Source organism: Plodia interpunctella, chromosome Z, assembly GCF_027563975.2.
Source record: "Plodia interpunctella isolate USDA-ARS_2022_Savannah chromosome Z, ilPloInte3.2, whole genome shotgun sequence".
Taxonomy (NCBI): domain Eukaryota; kingdom Metazoa; phylum Arthropoda; class Insecta; order Lepidoptera; family Pyralidae; genus Plodia; species Plodia interpunctella.
The window spans coordinates 1,401,734-1,420,139 of record NC_071324.2 but is presented as its reverse complement, the minus strand read 5'-3'; the positions used below and the strand labels follow the sequence as shown (position 1 = coordinate 1,420,139).

General features: G+C 34.4%; 1 protein-coding gene across 13 annotated transcripts in view; it reads left to right on the top strand.

The window, feature by feature from the left end:
- The window catches only part of trol (terribly reduced optic lobes), a 232,428-nt gene that overhangs the window by 24,215 nt on the left and 189,807 nt on the right, over positions 1–18,406 (top strand). The gene's annotated exons all lie outside the window — the stretch shown is intronic.

Sequence of the window (18,406 nt, the reverse complement as noted above, 5' to 3'; positions counted from 1 at the left end):
ATTCCTAATATATTTAATTTAACATAAATATATTTATTTTAAATTCCTATGGGAATAGCGTAGTTTCGAAATAAAAAGTGTTTTATGTGTTAATCCCAGTTATGAGCTACCTCAATACCAAATTTAATTAAAATCGGTCCAGCCGTTTGAATGTGAACAAGTAAAAAACATACTCATAAGCTTTCGCTAAAATAATTTAAATGAGATAATTTTCCACTATACATTATCAGGACAAATAGATCAATAAAATAATCGTAAATGGATATTTCGTCGAAACACTTTTTATTCAGATCGCATTGCTGGGCAAAAGCTCCATCCTTTTTGTATGCAAAACGAAATTTTCGAGTCAAAAAATTACAAGTTACTTAATGAGACCGAATTGTAAATCTCGTCATTAATAAAAGCTAATGAATTAAATTGACATTTAATTATTGTATTCGGTTAATTAAATATCTATATCCATTATATTTTATACCCAGTCAAGAATCCAATTCTTGGAACGCCTATTCACGGAGTATGCAACTGATTAAACAATAGATGACACCCGTGATGTTATATTTAGTAGGTATATAATATGTCTTGCCATTGCACGCGCAATAAGGTACATATTGTGTGTGTTCACGATTTTATACGCCAACAATCTCTTAGTCCTCCCCTACACTCCCCAAGTAACCTTCATCTGCACGGCTGTGACCCCGCCAACTCGAGCGGCGCTGTAAATCCAAGCATAGTCTAAAGTTCAATAGTGAGATTTTTGTTTATTGGAAATATCTAAGTATATTGTATAAAAAACACAAAGAAACAAGAAACAGAAAAAGCACTAACAACGGCGGTCTTATCACATAGGAATTTCGGGCCAGTTTATGTATCTAGATACATAAACTGCGTTAAAGACTTTGTAATCCCATATAAATATAGGAAATTACAAAGTTACACTTGCAGTTAATTAATCATTGTACCTGTATAATGGAAAGGGTATGTTCATGCCCATGAAATTGAAAGACATTCCCATAGGAAAATATGTTGAATACAACAAAAAGAACTGAGATGCCATCAAGAACTGAGATGCGAGACTTGGGCTTTTTACAGCATATTTTTGATGGTATTCTATTTGCCAATTAATTTTCTTTGAAAACTATATATAAATTAAAAATCTTTTCTAATCCTATCTAATATTACAAATGCGAAAGTAAATTTGTTTGTATGTTACTTCTTCACGCTTTACCTCCTTAACTTAAGAAGATTGTTCTTGAAATCTTGCATACACGTAGTTTGAATCACGCAGAAGGACATGGTATACTTTTGTCCAGAAATTCCCACGGGAGCGAAGCCCCGGGGCGCAGCTAGTAACCTATACTTTACACGCAAACGTTGTGTATTTTATTGTATTCCATGTCATCATTTAGACAAAAGCACGTAGAACAAAAATTGTTACAACCCATTCTAAACAGGAGATCGATAGGAATACGTACTAAAGCAAAATCATTACGAATTATGAGTCATACATACATCCAAGAATATAAATTATACATTAATAAACAATTTAACTATAGACATCCTAAGGTTCGAACGGGCGCAATTTTAACGCTTGTTATAAAGTATTTGCAGTTAATTACTGAGTATTCAACTGTTTACGCGTAGTGCACTGCTGCACACAGCTGCAGCTCGATTCTTATGCAATCGAAGTCAAATTCAACAATTTTCTCATATTTAATTAAAAGGTTTTTAACACTGTTTCTTGACTTATGAAAAATTACAATTGAAAATCTTCAATTAAATGCATGAGTGGATCGAATTTTCCCATTGTAAATTTGCTTAAAACCCTTGGGAAAAAAAATTTGAGAAAATTGATCATATGAACTTTGATTGCATGAGAATTGGGCCCCTGGACCTAAACTGATCTGCATCGCAAATTCGTAGTACCATCAAGTTGATTTTTAATACTAACGCGATTAATTTCAGGTTTCTAAATTGAACTGTGCTGTATTTGGGATCATTTACTTTTATAAAAGAAGATTCATTATAACATTGCGTTATAATGAACGGTAAATTTGAACATCGAATGTCGCATAAATTGAGAGTATTTTGAAACCGCCAAAAATGCGACAGAAACTAATGAGACAGAACAGTTGCAAACAAACTTGTATTGTATTGTAATCAAATATTTCTCACTGTATGATCGTAACTAGAGCTTTGTATTGCTAATTTTTCATAATAGCTAATCAATCGACTATACAAGTTTATGTCTTCAATTTCAATTTTATTATTTTTAGATATGGTAACCGTAAATTTTTGTTAAAAATATTTGTCTTATATTTTTAACAGAAATTATATATATGATCGCGTTGACGAGTTTTATTTTTGATTGCCAAACAAACCGTTTATTTCTGAGTATTTCAACTTGTTATCTGAGCGGTGTTGAGGAAAAAGGTCAAGACCTTTTGCCCTTAAAGATGCGGAACCCTAAAAAGTCAGATGACATCTATAGCTCTCTTATTACGATTTCCGCGACATAAACACTAAAGTTACATAGTCGAATACCACGCAATGGATTAGATCAAACATTTCGTAATGTAATCACCACTATCTACCTGTTATCAGTCTCATTGTTGTAGTTTCTATTCGAGATAAGTAGGGTTGTCATCCATACTAATATCATTGTGAAAGTATGTTTGTTTGTACGTCTCTCCTGTCTTAACGGGGCATTTGGTTGCGGTGATTTTTGGTGTGGAGATACTTGTAGAGCAGGAAGGTGATATAGGCTTTTCGACACGGGCGGAGCCACGGGCAACAGCTAATCTTCTATAAACCAATATCGAACGTTTCTTCTTTTGTTTCCTAACTCAGAAATAGTTCAATGTACGATATAATGTTTACGGGGCATAATGTGAGACGAACAATTTACTTGCATTTTAAACCCTAGTGACACAGCGAACCTTATTTAGAGTATTACCTATGTTTCATAATGTATTAATGAATTACAATGCAGGGACAATGTGGCAGCGACAACCCTAAAGGTAAGAGGAAGGATTATCAGATGAGGAATATTATTATTTTACGCTCAGTAAATTATATATATTATGTTATTTTATATACACATTAACCTTCCTCAGGATTCACACTATATATTAAAACACGCATCAAAATCCGTTGTGAAATAAAACTAAAAAAGCCATAACGCGTCAGAGCCCTGACGACGAACGGCTCTGACGCTTTCTGGCTTTATGGCTTTTTATTTTGTTTATTATTTATTATGTAATACAAGCTGAAGTACAAGCCTACTATGTAAGTCTACTGATAATATTGAAAGTCACAGCTGTTACTTTATATTTATTTGTACTTCTTCCCTTTCAAAATGGGGCATTTGATTGTGATGATTTTTGGTGTGGAAACATTTGAAGAGCAGGAGAGTGATATGAGCTTTTCGCCACGAGTAACAGCTACTATCTGCAAAGCGTTTGAGCCCAAGGGCTCTGGCGCTTTATGGCTGCGGCAACAACCGTTATAACATTCAGGCGATAGAGACAGTAAGCGCTGCAAAAGAGTCCCGTAGACGCCGCCTTTGGCGTTGTGCGCCTCAATACAACGTCTTATAATAGAGGGTGGGAAAAGGAAATTAGAAACGGAAACTAAAACTGAAATAAAAACACGTAAAGCTTTAGTAAAATCGTCACATCAGAAAATTCCGACAGGCGTGTCGTTCTGCGCATGTTCCCGATGACCTGTCAGTGAAATACTGCAAAAATTAAAAGAACGTTATTGTATAAAAGTTTCGTATCAAATATGACTTGATAATATATATTTTTTTACATCTAGAACTTAACTAGTTAACAAAATAACACTAAATTTACAAAAAAAAAAGGTGTCACGTATTTCACAATCAACTGAAAAAGAAATTCATTGCAATATCCGATAACATTATTTTTATTATCTAGATTTATTTCACAGACAGATAACGTGGATATCGTACGAGACGACTAAAGGATACGTGGCCTTGCAGCTGATAAACACTAGTAGCTTTACCAAGATGATTTGACGTCAAGTAGGCGGCCGGTCGTAAAGTCACGGCTGAGTCTGCAATATCGGGCTTGGCTGTTCTTCGCGAGAATAATAGCATCTAATAGAATATATAAATTAACAACAATCTGAATTTCTAGTTAATATTATTGAGTCTTAACTCCCGTCTCACTCGCACAAATAGATGAAAATGAGAGGAAATATGTCAGATATCAACAACTTTATTGGATAACGGACTAAATGAGATCAAGTGGAATAACAGCCTTATTCCCGTTTCACTAATCATTAATAATACGTTGCACTAGTTAACTTTGACGTTAACTTCAACATGCGCGCCGTCGGTGATAAGACAAAATTACTATATAATATAAAATATGTATGTACTATATAAAACAAAATTACTATATAATATAAATCTCGACCCGGGTCGTGAGGTTCCCTCTATTATGGTTGAGCTACGCGATGGCTGTCCCATGCGTCAACTCGTGAACGGGTGCTGCCAGAGGGAACTGGTCATCTCGTTTCTCATATATTTTCATATAAGTTAATTGTGTTTCACATCGATATATATATATATATATATATATATATATATATATTATAATCAGCACTCGGATAACAATCATAACCTGGTTTGATATACCTTTTGACTATGTACATTATGTACTTTTATATATTATTAGAAAAAAAAAAACATTGTAAGTAACAATAATGGTAAGCCGATCTGGCATGATAGGGACCAACACTGTTCAAATGAGTTTCTTTCGGCATTTCTTCTCAGCAGTGGTCGTTCCGAAATGCCAGTAGTTTGTAGCTTGTGAGAAATAACTATAAATATAAAAATTGACGTGAAAATGTCCCTGTGAAGGTCTCCTTTGAAATAGCGTACTTTCTGTTGCTATGCTCAGTGTAATGTCAACGTCAAAGTTGATTGGTGAGTTGCACCATTTAACTTTGACGTAAACTAACCCTTGCGCCGCCGCCGCCGATAAGACAAAATGCCGTACATGGCTTAAAGCTAATGTCAACAACTTTATTGGTGCAACCGAACCTAAACCTCTTAATCTGACACGTTATTTTGAAAACGCTGACGTCAAACACGATAATGTATCCTTGACTTCCAGTCAAATAGCGTTTAGTAAACTGTGACATTATGTCATCGCTCCTCAATAGTCCAGTGTGGTGTGATGTGATCGGCTATTCGTAGAAACCACAGAATTTGCAATTACAATGCTATAGAAACGTCAAACTCCCGTCATTTTGTCACCGGTTCTATCTAAAAAAAAAAAAGAATAAATTTATATAAGCTCGATAATTTAATATCATTATGAATTATCTGTTTAGATTTTTGCTCTCGTTAATTCTTCTTCTTGTTCGTTATTCCTATTTTTTATTACAATATCGTCACGTCATAGGATATCGTGACTTGATCGACATATATTATCAAGGTGTTGTACAAGTTACATGTAAATTATTTCAAAACGATAATTTTACCAACATTCTAATTATCGACACTTTAGAAAAAGTGTCCGATATGACTTGTAAAATTACATACTGGTAGTTTATTAATTTACATAAACAATGTATTCGATTGAAAAATCGAATGGCAAAGAAGAAATTCTTTCCCATTTCATTTGCTACACGCGCGCACCTTCGATTTTTGGTAAGTGCCAAAGATGGTATGTAATACTGTAGATGCCACTTCTGTTTGCCTTGTTATTTAAAAGTCTGTGGCAGGAACCATATGGTTCCTACCACAAAAGCAGTGTGTCACACATTTGATTAATGTATGTAACTATACATTTTAAAGTAATCTTTAAAGTAATCTTTAAAATGTATAGTTACTTTTGTTTGTTTGATTTTTTTTACCGGGATCAAATACTATCGAGAGGGTATTGAACCTAAATCATCTACAGCCTATCCGGGACTCTTAACCACTGAGCACACAAGACCATGCTAATTCGGCCAAATTAAATGTTAATTTGAATTGTTACGGTGGTTATTCAAAATCATTAGAGTTTGGATAACATGTATTTTTTGTGTTCAATATGAATATCCATCTGTCATACAAGTACATATTATTGCATGATAAGATTGTATAATAATATATAATTTTTTAAACATTGTATGATATCACAGTATCCACGTAACTACCACTCCACTTCCGAAATCACGACATAATATCTGAATAAAATGGGAATTCAATAATGAATCAAAATTAAATAAATTACGTGTACAATTTAAAATAAGAGGCGTCTTTGCCATTTGACATCGTCCGTCGAAAGTTTTCTAAATGAGACGCAGAGAACCAATCACATTGGGATGTGGTTGTCGTTGCCTCACAATGGCGCACTGCGATTGGCTGCGTGCGCCTCTTTGCGAGTCGACTCGATGGTGAGCTAAATAATACAGTCTCACTACGCACACAATACCATGGAAATACCTAGTATCTAAATTATTTGCCGTAACCCATTGGGGTAATATTATATGTATATATGTGCAAGAACGGTACATTTAAAAAGCTTCTTGGATGAATTGAATGACCGTCGTGAACAAATTACTAGAAATTCTAAGAAGTTTTTGACTTTTACAAAAAGCATCAATTCGATTTGACGACCTCGGTGGCGCAGTGGTAAAGTTCTTGCCACTGAACCGAGAGGTCCCGGGTTCGATCCCCGGTCGGGTCATGATGGAAAATTACCTTTTTCTGGTTGGCCCGGGTCTTGGATGTTTATCTAATCGTATATATGTATGTGTTATAAAATATAATATTGTTGAGTTAGTATCCCATAACACAAGTCTCGAACTTACTTTGGGGCTAGCTCAATCTGTGTGATTTGTCCTAATTTTTTATATATTTATTTATGATTTGTATTGAAACTAGCTACTGCATAAATCTCAAAATCAATTTCTTTTGTCTTATGTGTTTTAAGGATATTTTTGTTACTAACACATACGGATCTATGGTCTGAAATAAACGTTTATTATAATTATTTTGTACCTTCCAACAGTATGTTGTTATTTTATAATTTACAATGTTGTCAACGAAGGATATGCGTGCCAATAGTCTGACAACTAAGGACGCTGAGGACTGTGCGAATTGGAAAAGAAAAAGTAGGAAGGAAGACCCTAGTCTCAGACGTTTATGACTTAAGAAGAAACCGTTAAAACGAAAACATTCTATTTAATATTATTCTAAATTTGTTCTTTCAACATTACACGCATCGGACGAGTTGGCAAAATTTTGTCGAACGCTCATAGATTTTGCAACGAACCGATGCAGTTTAACATCCAGAATGTTTTGCTAACGAATGCACAAGCACAGGTCGTGGCAGCAATGGGCAGCATTCGGGCAAAAGCCCAGGATAAATTCCTTTACTCAAAAGGTCCAGTGGCGGTCCGTGGTGCAAATACTGGATGGTTATAGAGTAGGGTTGCCAGATGGCCGCAATCTGAAATGTCCCGGGGTTTACCATTATCTCTTAACGCGATCCACTTTACGACCTAAAATTCGTACCATCGACTTAATTTTTAGTATGAATGCGATTCATTTTATGTGGTGCCTAAATTGAAGTGAATTGCTTTGAAATCGTCCTGTAAAAGTTGATGGCCTGCTGGAGTTAATGTATTGTACCGCGTCCATTATATGCGATAATAATAACAATAATTAACGATTGATTTCTGTCAAAAATTATATCGTGTTATTTACACGTCTAACAAGCTTACGTGAAACAATGTAGCGATATAGTAAATAAATCTTATTAATTTTAATTAAATCTTCTATCTTGAATACATGTAGTTTGAAGTATGTAGAAAGAAGTGTACATATTTAATCTTCATCCATAGGGCAAAAGTTGGTTAATAAATAAATAACGCTCTGTACAGTCAACAGCACATCAAGCTACCCAATTTTATTGCAAATTCGTCGCTATTATCGTGGCATAGAAATTCAAACGGGTTAACTTAATATACGGTCGACTATACCACCCAACTCTCGATTCGGTTGAGGAGTCGCTGCGCTTACGGCTGGCTAATTTTAAGTTTAAGGCTGCATCTGATAACCCTATTTGAAAAAGGCCATATTCAGCGGCTCGCAGCCCTGTGTGGCCGCGACGAAACCAGTTTCGCTTCGGGTTCAGGCACCCTTTTTATTGTACTCGTAACACAACTCGCTTCTCGACCACGGAACCAGGAATATTTTTGTTCGTCACTTTTTTGACACATTTCAACTCATATCCATACTTGTCCACACTTAATATTACAAATATAAAATATTTCTATTACTGTTTTTTTTTTAAGTTGTAGTTGTAATATATAAATCCAAAAATTACTGGACAGATTTGGATGAAATTTGGCACAGAGGTAAACAAACATTCATGACGAAGTGCTAGAGGCTAAGTAAATGACTGAAATATAAACTTAGATTATATATCATGAGACCACAAATATATAATAAATCATAGCAATACCTATGTATTGTGGAAATTTTAAACAAAATGTTATACTTCTTATACTATTATTATAAAGAGGTAAGCGTTTGTGAGTTAGTGACTTTGTGAGTTTGTATATTTGAGGCGGGTAATCTCCGAAACTACTAAACCGATTTTAAAAATTCTTTCACCATTTGAAATGTACATTATCCAAGATTGCTATAGGCTATATATTATTTCAAAATTCCCACGGGAGCGAAGCCTCTGGCAACACCTAGTCGTTAATAAGGTAGGTAATATAGATTGGAGTAATTGGTATAGTGAAAACCACATTATTTTGTGTAACCAAAACACAAAATAATGTGATTTTCACTATAATAATTACTCCAATCTATATACATCCTACACAAGTTTATTGCAAACTCGCCTCTATCACCAAGACATAGAAGTGAATGCAGAAACGTGAAACGCAGTTCACTGTACTGTCTAAAATGACTTGTTACTTAAAAATTTATGGTACAAGTGCACAGTGCACTAAATTGCGTTCAATCAATGCTGAATTGTTTTTTTTTAATCGACCAATCACATCAAATGGTCCGTTATGCTACTCAATTAAATAATTGGTAGATGCAGAAACATGTGGACATGGTTTTTATTTAAACTTAAAAGAACATATTTTCACATAGATAAAATAAACCATACGTCGCCGCAGAGGCGCCGGCGCAATGAAGTAATCTTCAAAATTCTTTTTTTCTGAATTACAGTAACGATTTTTGGTGGTCTGCATTATTTGTTTGGTAGTTCTCTGTCTTCATCTGTGATAAACTAACTACATAAAAAAATCATTGAGAAAAATGTTCTGACGACACAGAAAAATATTAGTCACATTGCATCTATCCGCATAGATAAAGAGAACAAAATACATATCCAATTTCAGAAATGGCGGCAGCGGATATTGTTTGAAGTCCCACCTAACTAGCTTTTACTTTTAAAAATGTTACGAACAACAGAAGTTCATGGCTTTTGTTGTCAGTCTATTTGGCTTTGTTAAAAATATCCGAGCATTTTGCAATATTAATTTCAATACTAGCTGCACTCCAGGGCTTCGTCCCCGTGGGAATTTCAGGATAAAAAGTACCCTATGTGTTATTCCAAGTTATATTCTACTGGTGCACCAAATTTCATGACGATCGTATTCAGTAGATTTTGCGTAAAAGTGTTAAAACATATATACATCCTTACAAACTTTCGCATTTCTTTTTGGGTCTTAAAATATATCGTCGCGATTTTATGTTCTTGAAAATCATATAGCCTATAATGCGGCAATAATATAGGTTACCAAACTTAGCCATATGACTCGATGTTTAATATTAATTCCGTCTGTATGTCATAACTGTCATTGAGCACGAGCAGGCCATGCAGATTTATGGAGGGTCCAAGTCAATACCGTCATCGTCTGCGCAGGCGCATCGTCGCGTCGCGTTTTGAATATGGAACAATTTATTATACACATCTACAAAATGTTGTGGCCTGATTATGCTGATAATATGCAGCCTGATTCAATCATTTGTTTATTGCAAGTCACAAATTCGTGAAGTTGTTACATGTATATGAAACGGCACGTATTATGCGCACGTTAACGTCAAAGTTGATTGGTGCAACCTACCTTAAACATTTTTGAACATCAGAATTTTATAGATTAGAACATAATGAAATAAGAACGAACCATTTTGTTTTTCATTACTAAACCCGATCAGCTATAATTATAACTATGAATTTTCATGAGAGGGCAATAAAAAAAACATGTAATTGTAATTCGAAAATGAATTTAAATTAATATACTATTAATATTTTTAATAAAGTCATAATACAGAAATATTAAGACAGACAGAAATTTAAATGTTGAAATATATCGCTCGCAACGAACTTTATTAGTAATAAGCACTATAGTGTGAAATCACTTAATTGCAGTTTTGCTTACGAATATTTTTTATGAATATGACACTTAAAATCGTACGATATCACGTGATGGTCATAACTATTACACACTAAATGCCGTGTCAACAGCCCTACCCGAAATCATTGCAAATACCTAGCTAGTTTCTCATTGCTAACAATAAAACGAACTTAAAACTAATATTAATAATAATGTTAATACTTCAATTAAATACGTATTGTGACTTTTTTTCAATGTTGTAATATAAATTCAAGAAATCTGGTCTACATTGTGTGTAAAGAAAAATTTTAAAATTTTATTAGAAAAATTTAAAAGTATATTTAAATTAATTAATTTAGTATTTTTTATTTTAGTTTTCATTTTTAATTATAATTTATAGTAATTATGTCGTATCTAAAGTAGATTTTGTATGTGAAATTGAACAATGAATTCAATGATTGATCGCAAAACCAATATGCAGGATTTTTTCAGCAGTTTTGAAAAACATATAATTCTTCTTTTTATTTTAATGAAATTGTTTAATTTATTTAACACTTAGCTGCGGCGATGTCCTCGCCTATCCAAAAAATATTATTCTGCCTAGGTATTCATATTCCTCATGGCTGAGGGTCGTGGTCTATTACGTGGAATGGAACACACACAACAACTTTCTTGTCATTATTAATGGAGTGGTTTGCCATTGCCTTCTCTATTTCACACAAAAGTTAACAATCAACCAGTGTGCAGGTTTCCTCACGATGTTTTCCTTCACCGGAAGCAAGTGGTGGTCGATGAAAACTACTATACATGAGTCAGATTGGTATACAAACTGACATGTGGCACGAGTACGATTCGAATCTGGGACCTTTCGATCCACAGGCGGGCGTCTTAACCATTACACCACCACCGATTCCTTACCTAACTTTTAAAGATTTTTATATCTAGATATTTCAGTAAATAAAATTAGTTGGTGAAATCAAGCGTGGGTAATAAATATCTCGTTTCCATTATAACCTGTAATATATTGTAAAATGGAGCCAGATTTATTGAGGAAATAGAATTAATAAACGTCTAGGATTTTAGAATTTAATATTGGCGTTCGTCGTGCTTTCTTGTGCCGTTCTCGGAAATAGGTTGTAAGGTCGGAAATATATTAGGAATATCTCTGATTTTTATAGCCCTATTTCACTTAATATTTATTCGCGTATACAGAACTATAGGCCCATCCCGGCTGCACTTCATAAAAGCATAGGTAATCCTTACATATTATAAAACAAAGTCGCGTCGTCATCTGTTCGCGATAAACTCAAAAACGCACGGATTTTCATGCAGTTTAGGTGCATAATTTATTTTGTTTCTACCCGCGAAGCCGGAGCTGGTCGCTAGTAAATTATAAACCTGAACCTTCTTCACAAATTTCAAAATCCACGGAAATCCATGTAGTATTTTTTTTATAGTGGACAGAAAAACAGAAGCGACATATGACTTTATTTTGACAGCCACATTGCATAATTTTGGATACGACATTAATTAAGCTAATTACTACTAAAGACTCTTCCTTACATCCGTATATTTCCTTGTAATTTATTGTCTTCATTAGTTCTCATAAAAAGTATATATGGAACGCTTTTTGTATGCAGGAAATGTGACGTAATTCTCAATATTATACTTATCTATTGAGAATTGGTGACGACAAATAATAACCTAGAATATTTTTTTATACTGAGACCTATTGTCCGCTAAATTTGTTCGGCTTGCCTCAAATTCAAATTCAAAATTCTTTATACAATTTAGGATGATATACATCACTTATTGACGTCAAAAAAATTACTTAAACTAAGTCTACTGCCGGCTTTCAAAGCGCAGGTGAAGAAGAAGCGGCGCAACAAACTTCACCGCAGCCTTTTCTCCAAGGTCGTCAATTAACAAATATAGGTCTTATACATATATAAAAAATTAGGAGGACGAATTTACATCATCATTAAAAATGTCAAAATTTGAATGAATAAATAAAATAAAAGTTGTATTTCCAATGAACTTATTGAAAATCGTCACATAAAATATATATGTATAAATAAAAAGCTAAATGTACAAAACGTACGTAATAATGTCATAATTCAATTACATATGTTATGAGGATACTGCACCATGCTTGGGCCAAACATTATTGTCGTTCACATAATCGTCAGACTTGTAATATGCCTTTTTACAAAGTACTTCTTTTATATAATTTCTGAATTGCCTATTACCTTCTTACCAACATATGTTCGATATGTAGCCATATTGTTGCTTTTGTTACCTTATCTTCAATAGATCTAATATTATTTTTACCAATAAATACAAAACATCATCAATCATTTCCAAGTAGTAGTTAATCCATTAAAATTATTCTGCTGTCGTAAAGGAAAGGTAATTATTTTATATCTTAAAACCCTTCAACCAATTAATGGTTTGTGCTATTGTTACAATTAGCATACCTTTTAAAGGGGTGTGGTTGTGACTACCCGTTTTATTATTCGAAAACGCTTAGTCGTAACAGCTTTATTTTCAACTAGCGACCCTGTCTGGCTTCGCACAACGTCTATTTAAACGCGGGGAAAAAATGTCTAAGCGAAAACTGCATAAAAATCTGTTGCGTGGTAAAATAAAGCTTAGAAACAGACAGACGTTGAAAGCAATTTTACTGTGTAGTGAGAGTAAAGCTTGGTAATTAAAAACATTATTAGCGAAGTGAGTACTTTTGTAGTGTTGGTACAGATGCCCGTATACTGTAAAGGTCCAAAAAGGAGCATATATTTTTGGATTTTGGTGGTCCCTCTCTTACCTTAGCAGTCTGCTCCAATTTCAAGTACCTAGGTATACTTGTGCAAAGTAACGGTTGATATTGACCGGGATGTAACCAACTGTGTTGGAGCAGTATGGACAAAATGGAGCCAAGTGACGGGTGTAACGTGTGACCCTAATATTCCGCTTAAATTAAAAGGAATAAATTATAAGGCAGTTATCAGACCTGTCATGATGTATGGATCTGAATGTTGGGCGACGAAAATGACGGATGAAAGGAAACTTCATGCGACAGAGACGCGAATGTTGGGATGCATGTGTGGGGTAACTAGATTAGATAAAATAAGTAATGAGTATGTAAGAGCAAGTATGAAAGTAGCACCAGTTAATGAGAAATTACATAGTTATAGGTTAGGCTGGTACGGGCATATTTTAAGAAGAGATGGAAATCACGTCACTCAAAGGGCGTTAAAGATGAAAGTAAAGGGTTCCAGGAATAGAGGAAGATCTAAGAAGAAATGGATGGAGTGTGGTGGCAAGGATAGAATGAACAGGAAAGGAGTATCAATGGATATGGCAAATGACAGAACGAAATGGAAGGAACTTACATACTGTGCCGACCCCGCATGAGTGGGATAAGGTCAAGAAGATGATGTTATATATGTTTGTAGAATTATATAATATAATTATGTCTACTGACGTAGACATAACTATTACCAGTTGTCATAACAAATTATGGAAAAATTTACGTGTATTAAATTTTGGTTGACAGACTAAATCAGCCTAATAAAAATGCATTGAACAAAATTGACAGCTATTAAACACCGGATTGGGGCGTCAGTTGTGAGATGCTTTTTTTTTGAGTGCCTTTGCTCATCCTAGCCTGATGAAAATTAATAAATAAATATATTAGAACAAATCACACAGATTGAGCAAGCGCCAAAGTTCGAGACTTGTGTGATGGGACACTAACTCTACTACTAATATTAGATTTTATAACACATACATATTGAATAAATATCCATACATAAATAAAAAAATAAAATAATATGAGATCTTTTTTATATGCGATATGCGAAGCGCCTATTCGTCTTAATAGAATATAATAAAGCTTTGAGTAAGTTAAGTGCACACTTGCTCACAATTATACGGTAACAGCTTATATAAACATTATATTGTAACACTATATGGAATTTAAAATAAATTTATAACTAACAAATAAGCCTGAGTGAGACTATTCATAAAAAAGGATAAGAATTAAATTTATATAGTTAATCAAATAGCATTAGTTATCGAAAGTAGTTTTATTAAATAAATTAATTAAAGTTGCAGTCTCGAGAAACGAACAGAATCTAATAAATAAGTTAAGTTAAATAAATAAATAGACAAGTCATGACTTGTCTATATGGAAATAATAAAAAAAAAATCTTTTGATGTCAAAGTTTTTTTATCGAGTCGTTCGTTAGTACCCCCACTGATGTGGTGTGGGAGTAAAAGGATGGTCCTAATGTAGAACTAGAACCACAAGTTAAGCCTAAGTTTAGCTTGTGGTTCTATCGTAAATGGATATAGATGCCACTAATGGACTCCACATCCAATTGGGATCGATTATTAATATTGTTTAAACTCACTAATTTTAGTACACGACTGAGTCTTGAGTCTGTGTCTCATTCCCGCGTGTTCCCGGTTTCATCCGGGATTGTGACGTTACGGAGCCCAGAGCAAAACAAATTTTTTTTTGGCTATGATTTTATAACCGACCTGCCTGACGTCATCTCTCCTTGGGAAGACCATTGTTGCCTATCAGCTGATCGGAAACAATAGTCTTAGCGTATTGGGCAGCTGACTAGGCTATGTGTTCCTTAGTCGCCTCGTACGACATCCATGGGGGGGATATGGAGTGGTTATATTTTAAGGTGGAACCACACGCATGTGAGTATTTCTCAGTAAGGTTTCAATCAAATACCGTAAATATTTCATGATAATATTATCATAAAGCGAGGACGAAAGGGAACGATTTTATTACCAAAACGAAATTTGCACGGGACTCGTATTGGAAATGATCAAAAACCACGCCGTTAATGCTTTTTCGCAGTTTTCCGTTGCATGAGGATTTTTGTATCGAAATATTTGTAAAATTAAATGTAAAATTTTACTCTGTCAGCGCGTCGTCGGAACTTTGTAAGAGCGTACATGCCTACGCAAAATGAAATAAATTTCACCTTTTTGAATTAAAATATGCGTCTCGTACTCTAATCGTTCTCCTTTGCGACGCAGCACGTTGTAGCTCCGTTGTTTTCTATTGGTTTTGACGAATCTGTCGCGTGTGTTTCCGCCCTAGAATATGACCATTCCATATACTTCCAGCTTATCAGCTACAATAGCATTCCCAAGGAGGGTTGAGATCGTCAGTTGTAAAATCACAGTTGTATCTTTAAAATTTTAAGGTTTTTTTGTACGCTGACCCCGGGCTTGGTGGTTTCACAACCCCGAACGCAACCTGAAACAGAGACGAGAGTGAGAGAGAGAGAGAGTTCGAATCTGTGCATCACTTTCTACAGCTTTATCAATAAAAGTATGTGGCTAAAGACTTTACTGTTCACATAAGCTGGCGAGTATAAAGCTGGCTTGGGGTTACCATATAAAGAGCAAAATCCGGATAAAACAAAATATTCAATGGAAAATTGGTTTTACTCTCGGCAAATGGACATGCTAAAAAATAGCATTTTTGTTAGTTGGATTTTCAGGTCGGTCTTCTAATGGAAAAACAAGAGCACATACTATTTTATTCAATTTTTAAAACCGGGTGGCGGTGTAACGGTTAAGACGTACGCCTGTGAACCGAAAGGTCGCAGGTTCGAATCTTACTCGTGGAATATAATATATATAATAATAATAAATATATTAGGACAAATCAAACATACTGAGCTAGCCCCAAAGTAAGTTCGAGACTTGTGTTATGGGATACTAACTCAATGATACTATATTTTATAACAAATACATTATATAGATAAACATCCAAGACCCGGGCCAATCAGAAAAATATCATTTTCCATAATGACCCGACCGGGGATCGAACCTCTTGGCCACTTTACCACTGCGCCACCGAAGTCGACGATATGAGTTTGTATACCTGGCTCATGTATATCATCGTCAATCACTTGCTTCCGCTAAAAGAAAACATCGTGACGAAACCTGCACTGTCTGAGAAGGCAATGCCAAACCACTCTATTAATTGTGCCAAAAAAGTCACTGTGTATGTTTTAACATCGTCCACGAACGAACCTCAGTCATAAGGAATATTACTATGGAGAGATAATAGCAACGATATTTGTATTGGATATATAAATGTCTAAGATATTTCATAGTCAACTTTTAATTATAAAACCTACTATATCCTTACATTCGTATATTTTATTTACTTTATTTATTTCATTTAGTCGTAACAATAATACAATATGATAAAATTATGCTAAACTAAACTACTGATGGAGGTTTGTCATAGGCGTTTAGAAAAACATTATTGTAATTTTAATGCATACGCTTGAAAATTATATTTTTTCGAGATTATCCGGTGATTAGACTTTAACAGGCAACTTAAAAGTTAAAATCTTATAAAGATTGTATAAAAGTGTGTTCATATTATTTTCTCAAAACATATGCTCTAAACTAAGAAATTCGCAAAGGTTTTGTGAATTCCTTGGTTTCAAAGTCACCTGAAATTTCGGGAAAAAACATAAGACATGGCAACCCTTGCCGGGATGTCGCTATTACCGATAATGAACCATCGGTAATGCTCTCAGGCAGAAAGTTGCCGCACTGGATACTTTAAGTCCCCGATTATGGGAAAATGATAACCTAATTTAGTATGCGTGGAGCAGACTTGCTGAAAGCCGGGCGACGCCGCTAGTATTTTTTTTTACTAGAACGTTTTTTACAAGCTTTTATTTAACTTGCAATGTATGTAAGTATGTATGTCCGGGTGGAATCTTGTAGCTCAATTTTGAAGTAGACAACTTCAACCGATTGAGCTGAAATTTACACAGGTTTAATTTGGATGCAGGTTTAGTTTAATTTGACGCAGGCAGTTAAAAGCAGTACGCTTAAAAATTTTCAGTGTATATTCCAAAAAATAGCATCGACATATTTGTTAATTGAGCGGGGAATAGCTTCTTTCTTAGTATTCTGTACGGGGAGGCCCCATTTTTGTCATCAATCTCAATAGGGCGACATGACGTGCCGCGCGGCCGACAAGGAACCCCTCTTAGTACGACGTGTGGTCAGGAAGCCGCCGGCTCGATTTATCTGTGTTGTTTTAATTGCTAGTTGTTCGCTATTTGAATTTTCATTTTATTAGCTGCCAGTATGCAGTGATTCTATAAAGTTAAATATTATATAGAAGCTTTATTATATACTACTACATATTCAGAGTTTGTTTGTTACTTTTTCGTGTAAAATCTACTGGACGGAATGTTTTGAAGATGGCTAGAATAGTACCTGGAAGCACAAATAGTGCTACTTACTTACCTGAAATTCTTGGCTGTCAGTTCTTGATTTGCTCGAGCAAAACCTTACCAAATTATATGCCTAAACCTTGCTCAGGAATCGCACTATCTATTGGTGAATAATGTACAAAAATCCGATCAAAAAGTTTGTGTTTGCGGTAAAGTTTGTGTTTACAGACAGACGCGACAGGGAAAATCTTTTTTTAAATATGTAAGGAAAATAGCTCTATGTTTAGGAGCCAAAAACTGTGGCAAAGACACACAGATACACCAAACTTATAACATTAAACGTAGAGAAAGCGGTGTTATTTTAAAAAATATCGTTTTTGATGCTACATCGAGTTTCCACTGATTTCGGCCAGTAACCGTAATGATATTTTAAAAAATTAAATTACGAATGAAATACCTTCGTTTGTGTTGTATTTTCGAACATCCAGTAAATATTTCCAGTATATACTTTTCATTTTGTATGAATAGGCATAATGTTGAAAGGAAGAATTTGAATTAATAAAATACCTATAGTGACGAAACGCTCGGATTATGTTAAACTCAAAATAAGTTTTTTTTAATATTTTTAGCATCGACCTGATGGGAAGTGGTCACCGCAGCCTATATATAAGTTCGAGACTTGTCTTTCGTGATATTAAATCAAATATACTTTTCTTTATAAAATATGAATTATATCCCTTTCCACTATTATTATGAAGGCGAAAGTTTGTAAGTATGTTTGTTAC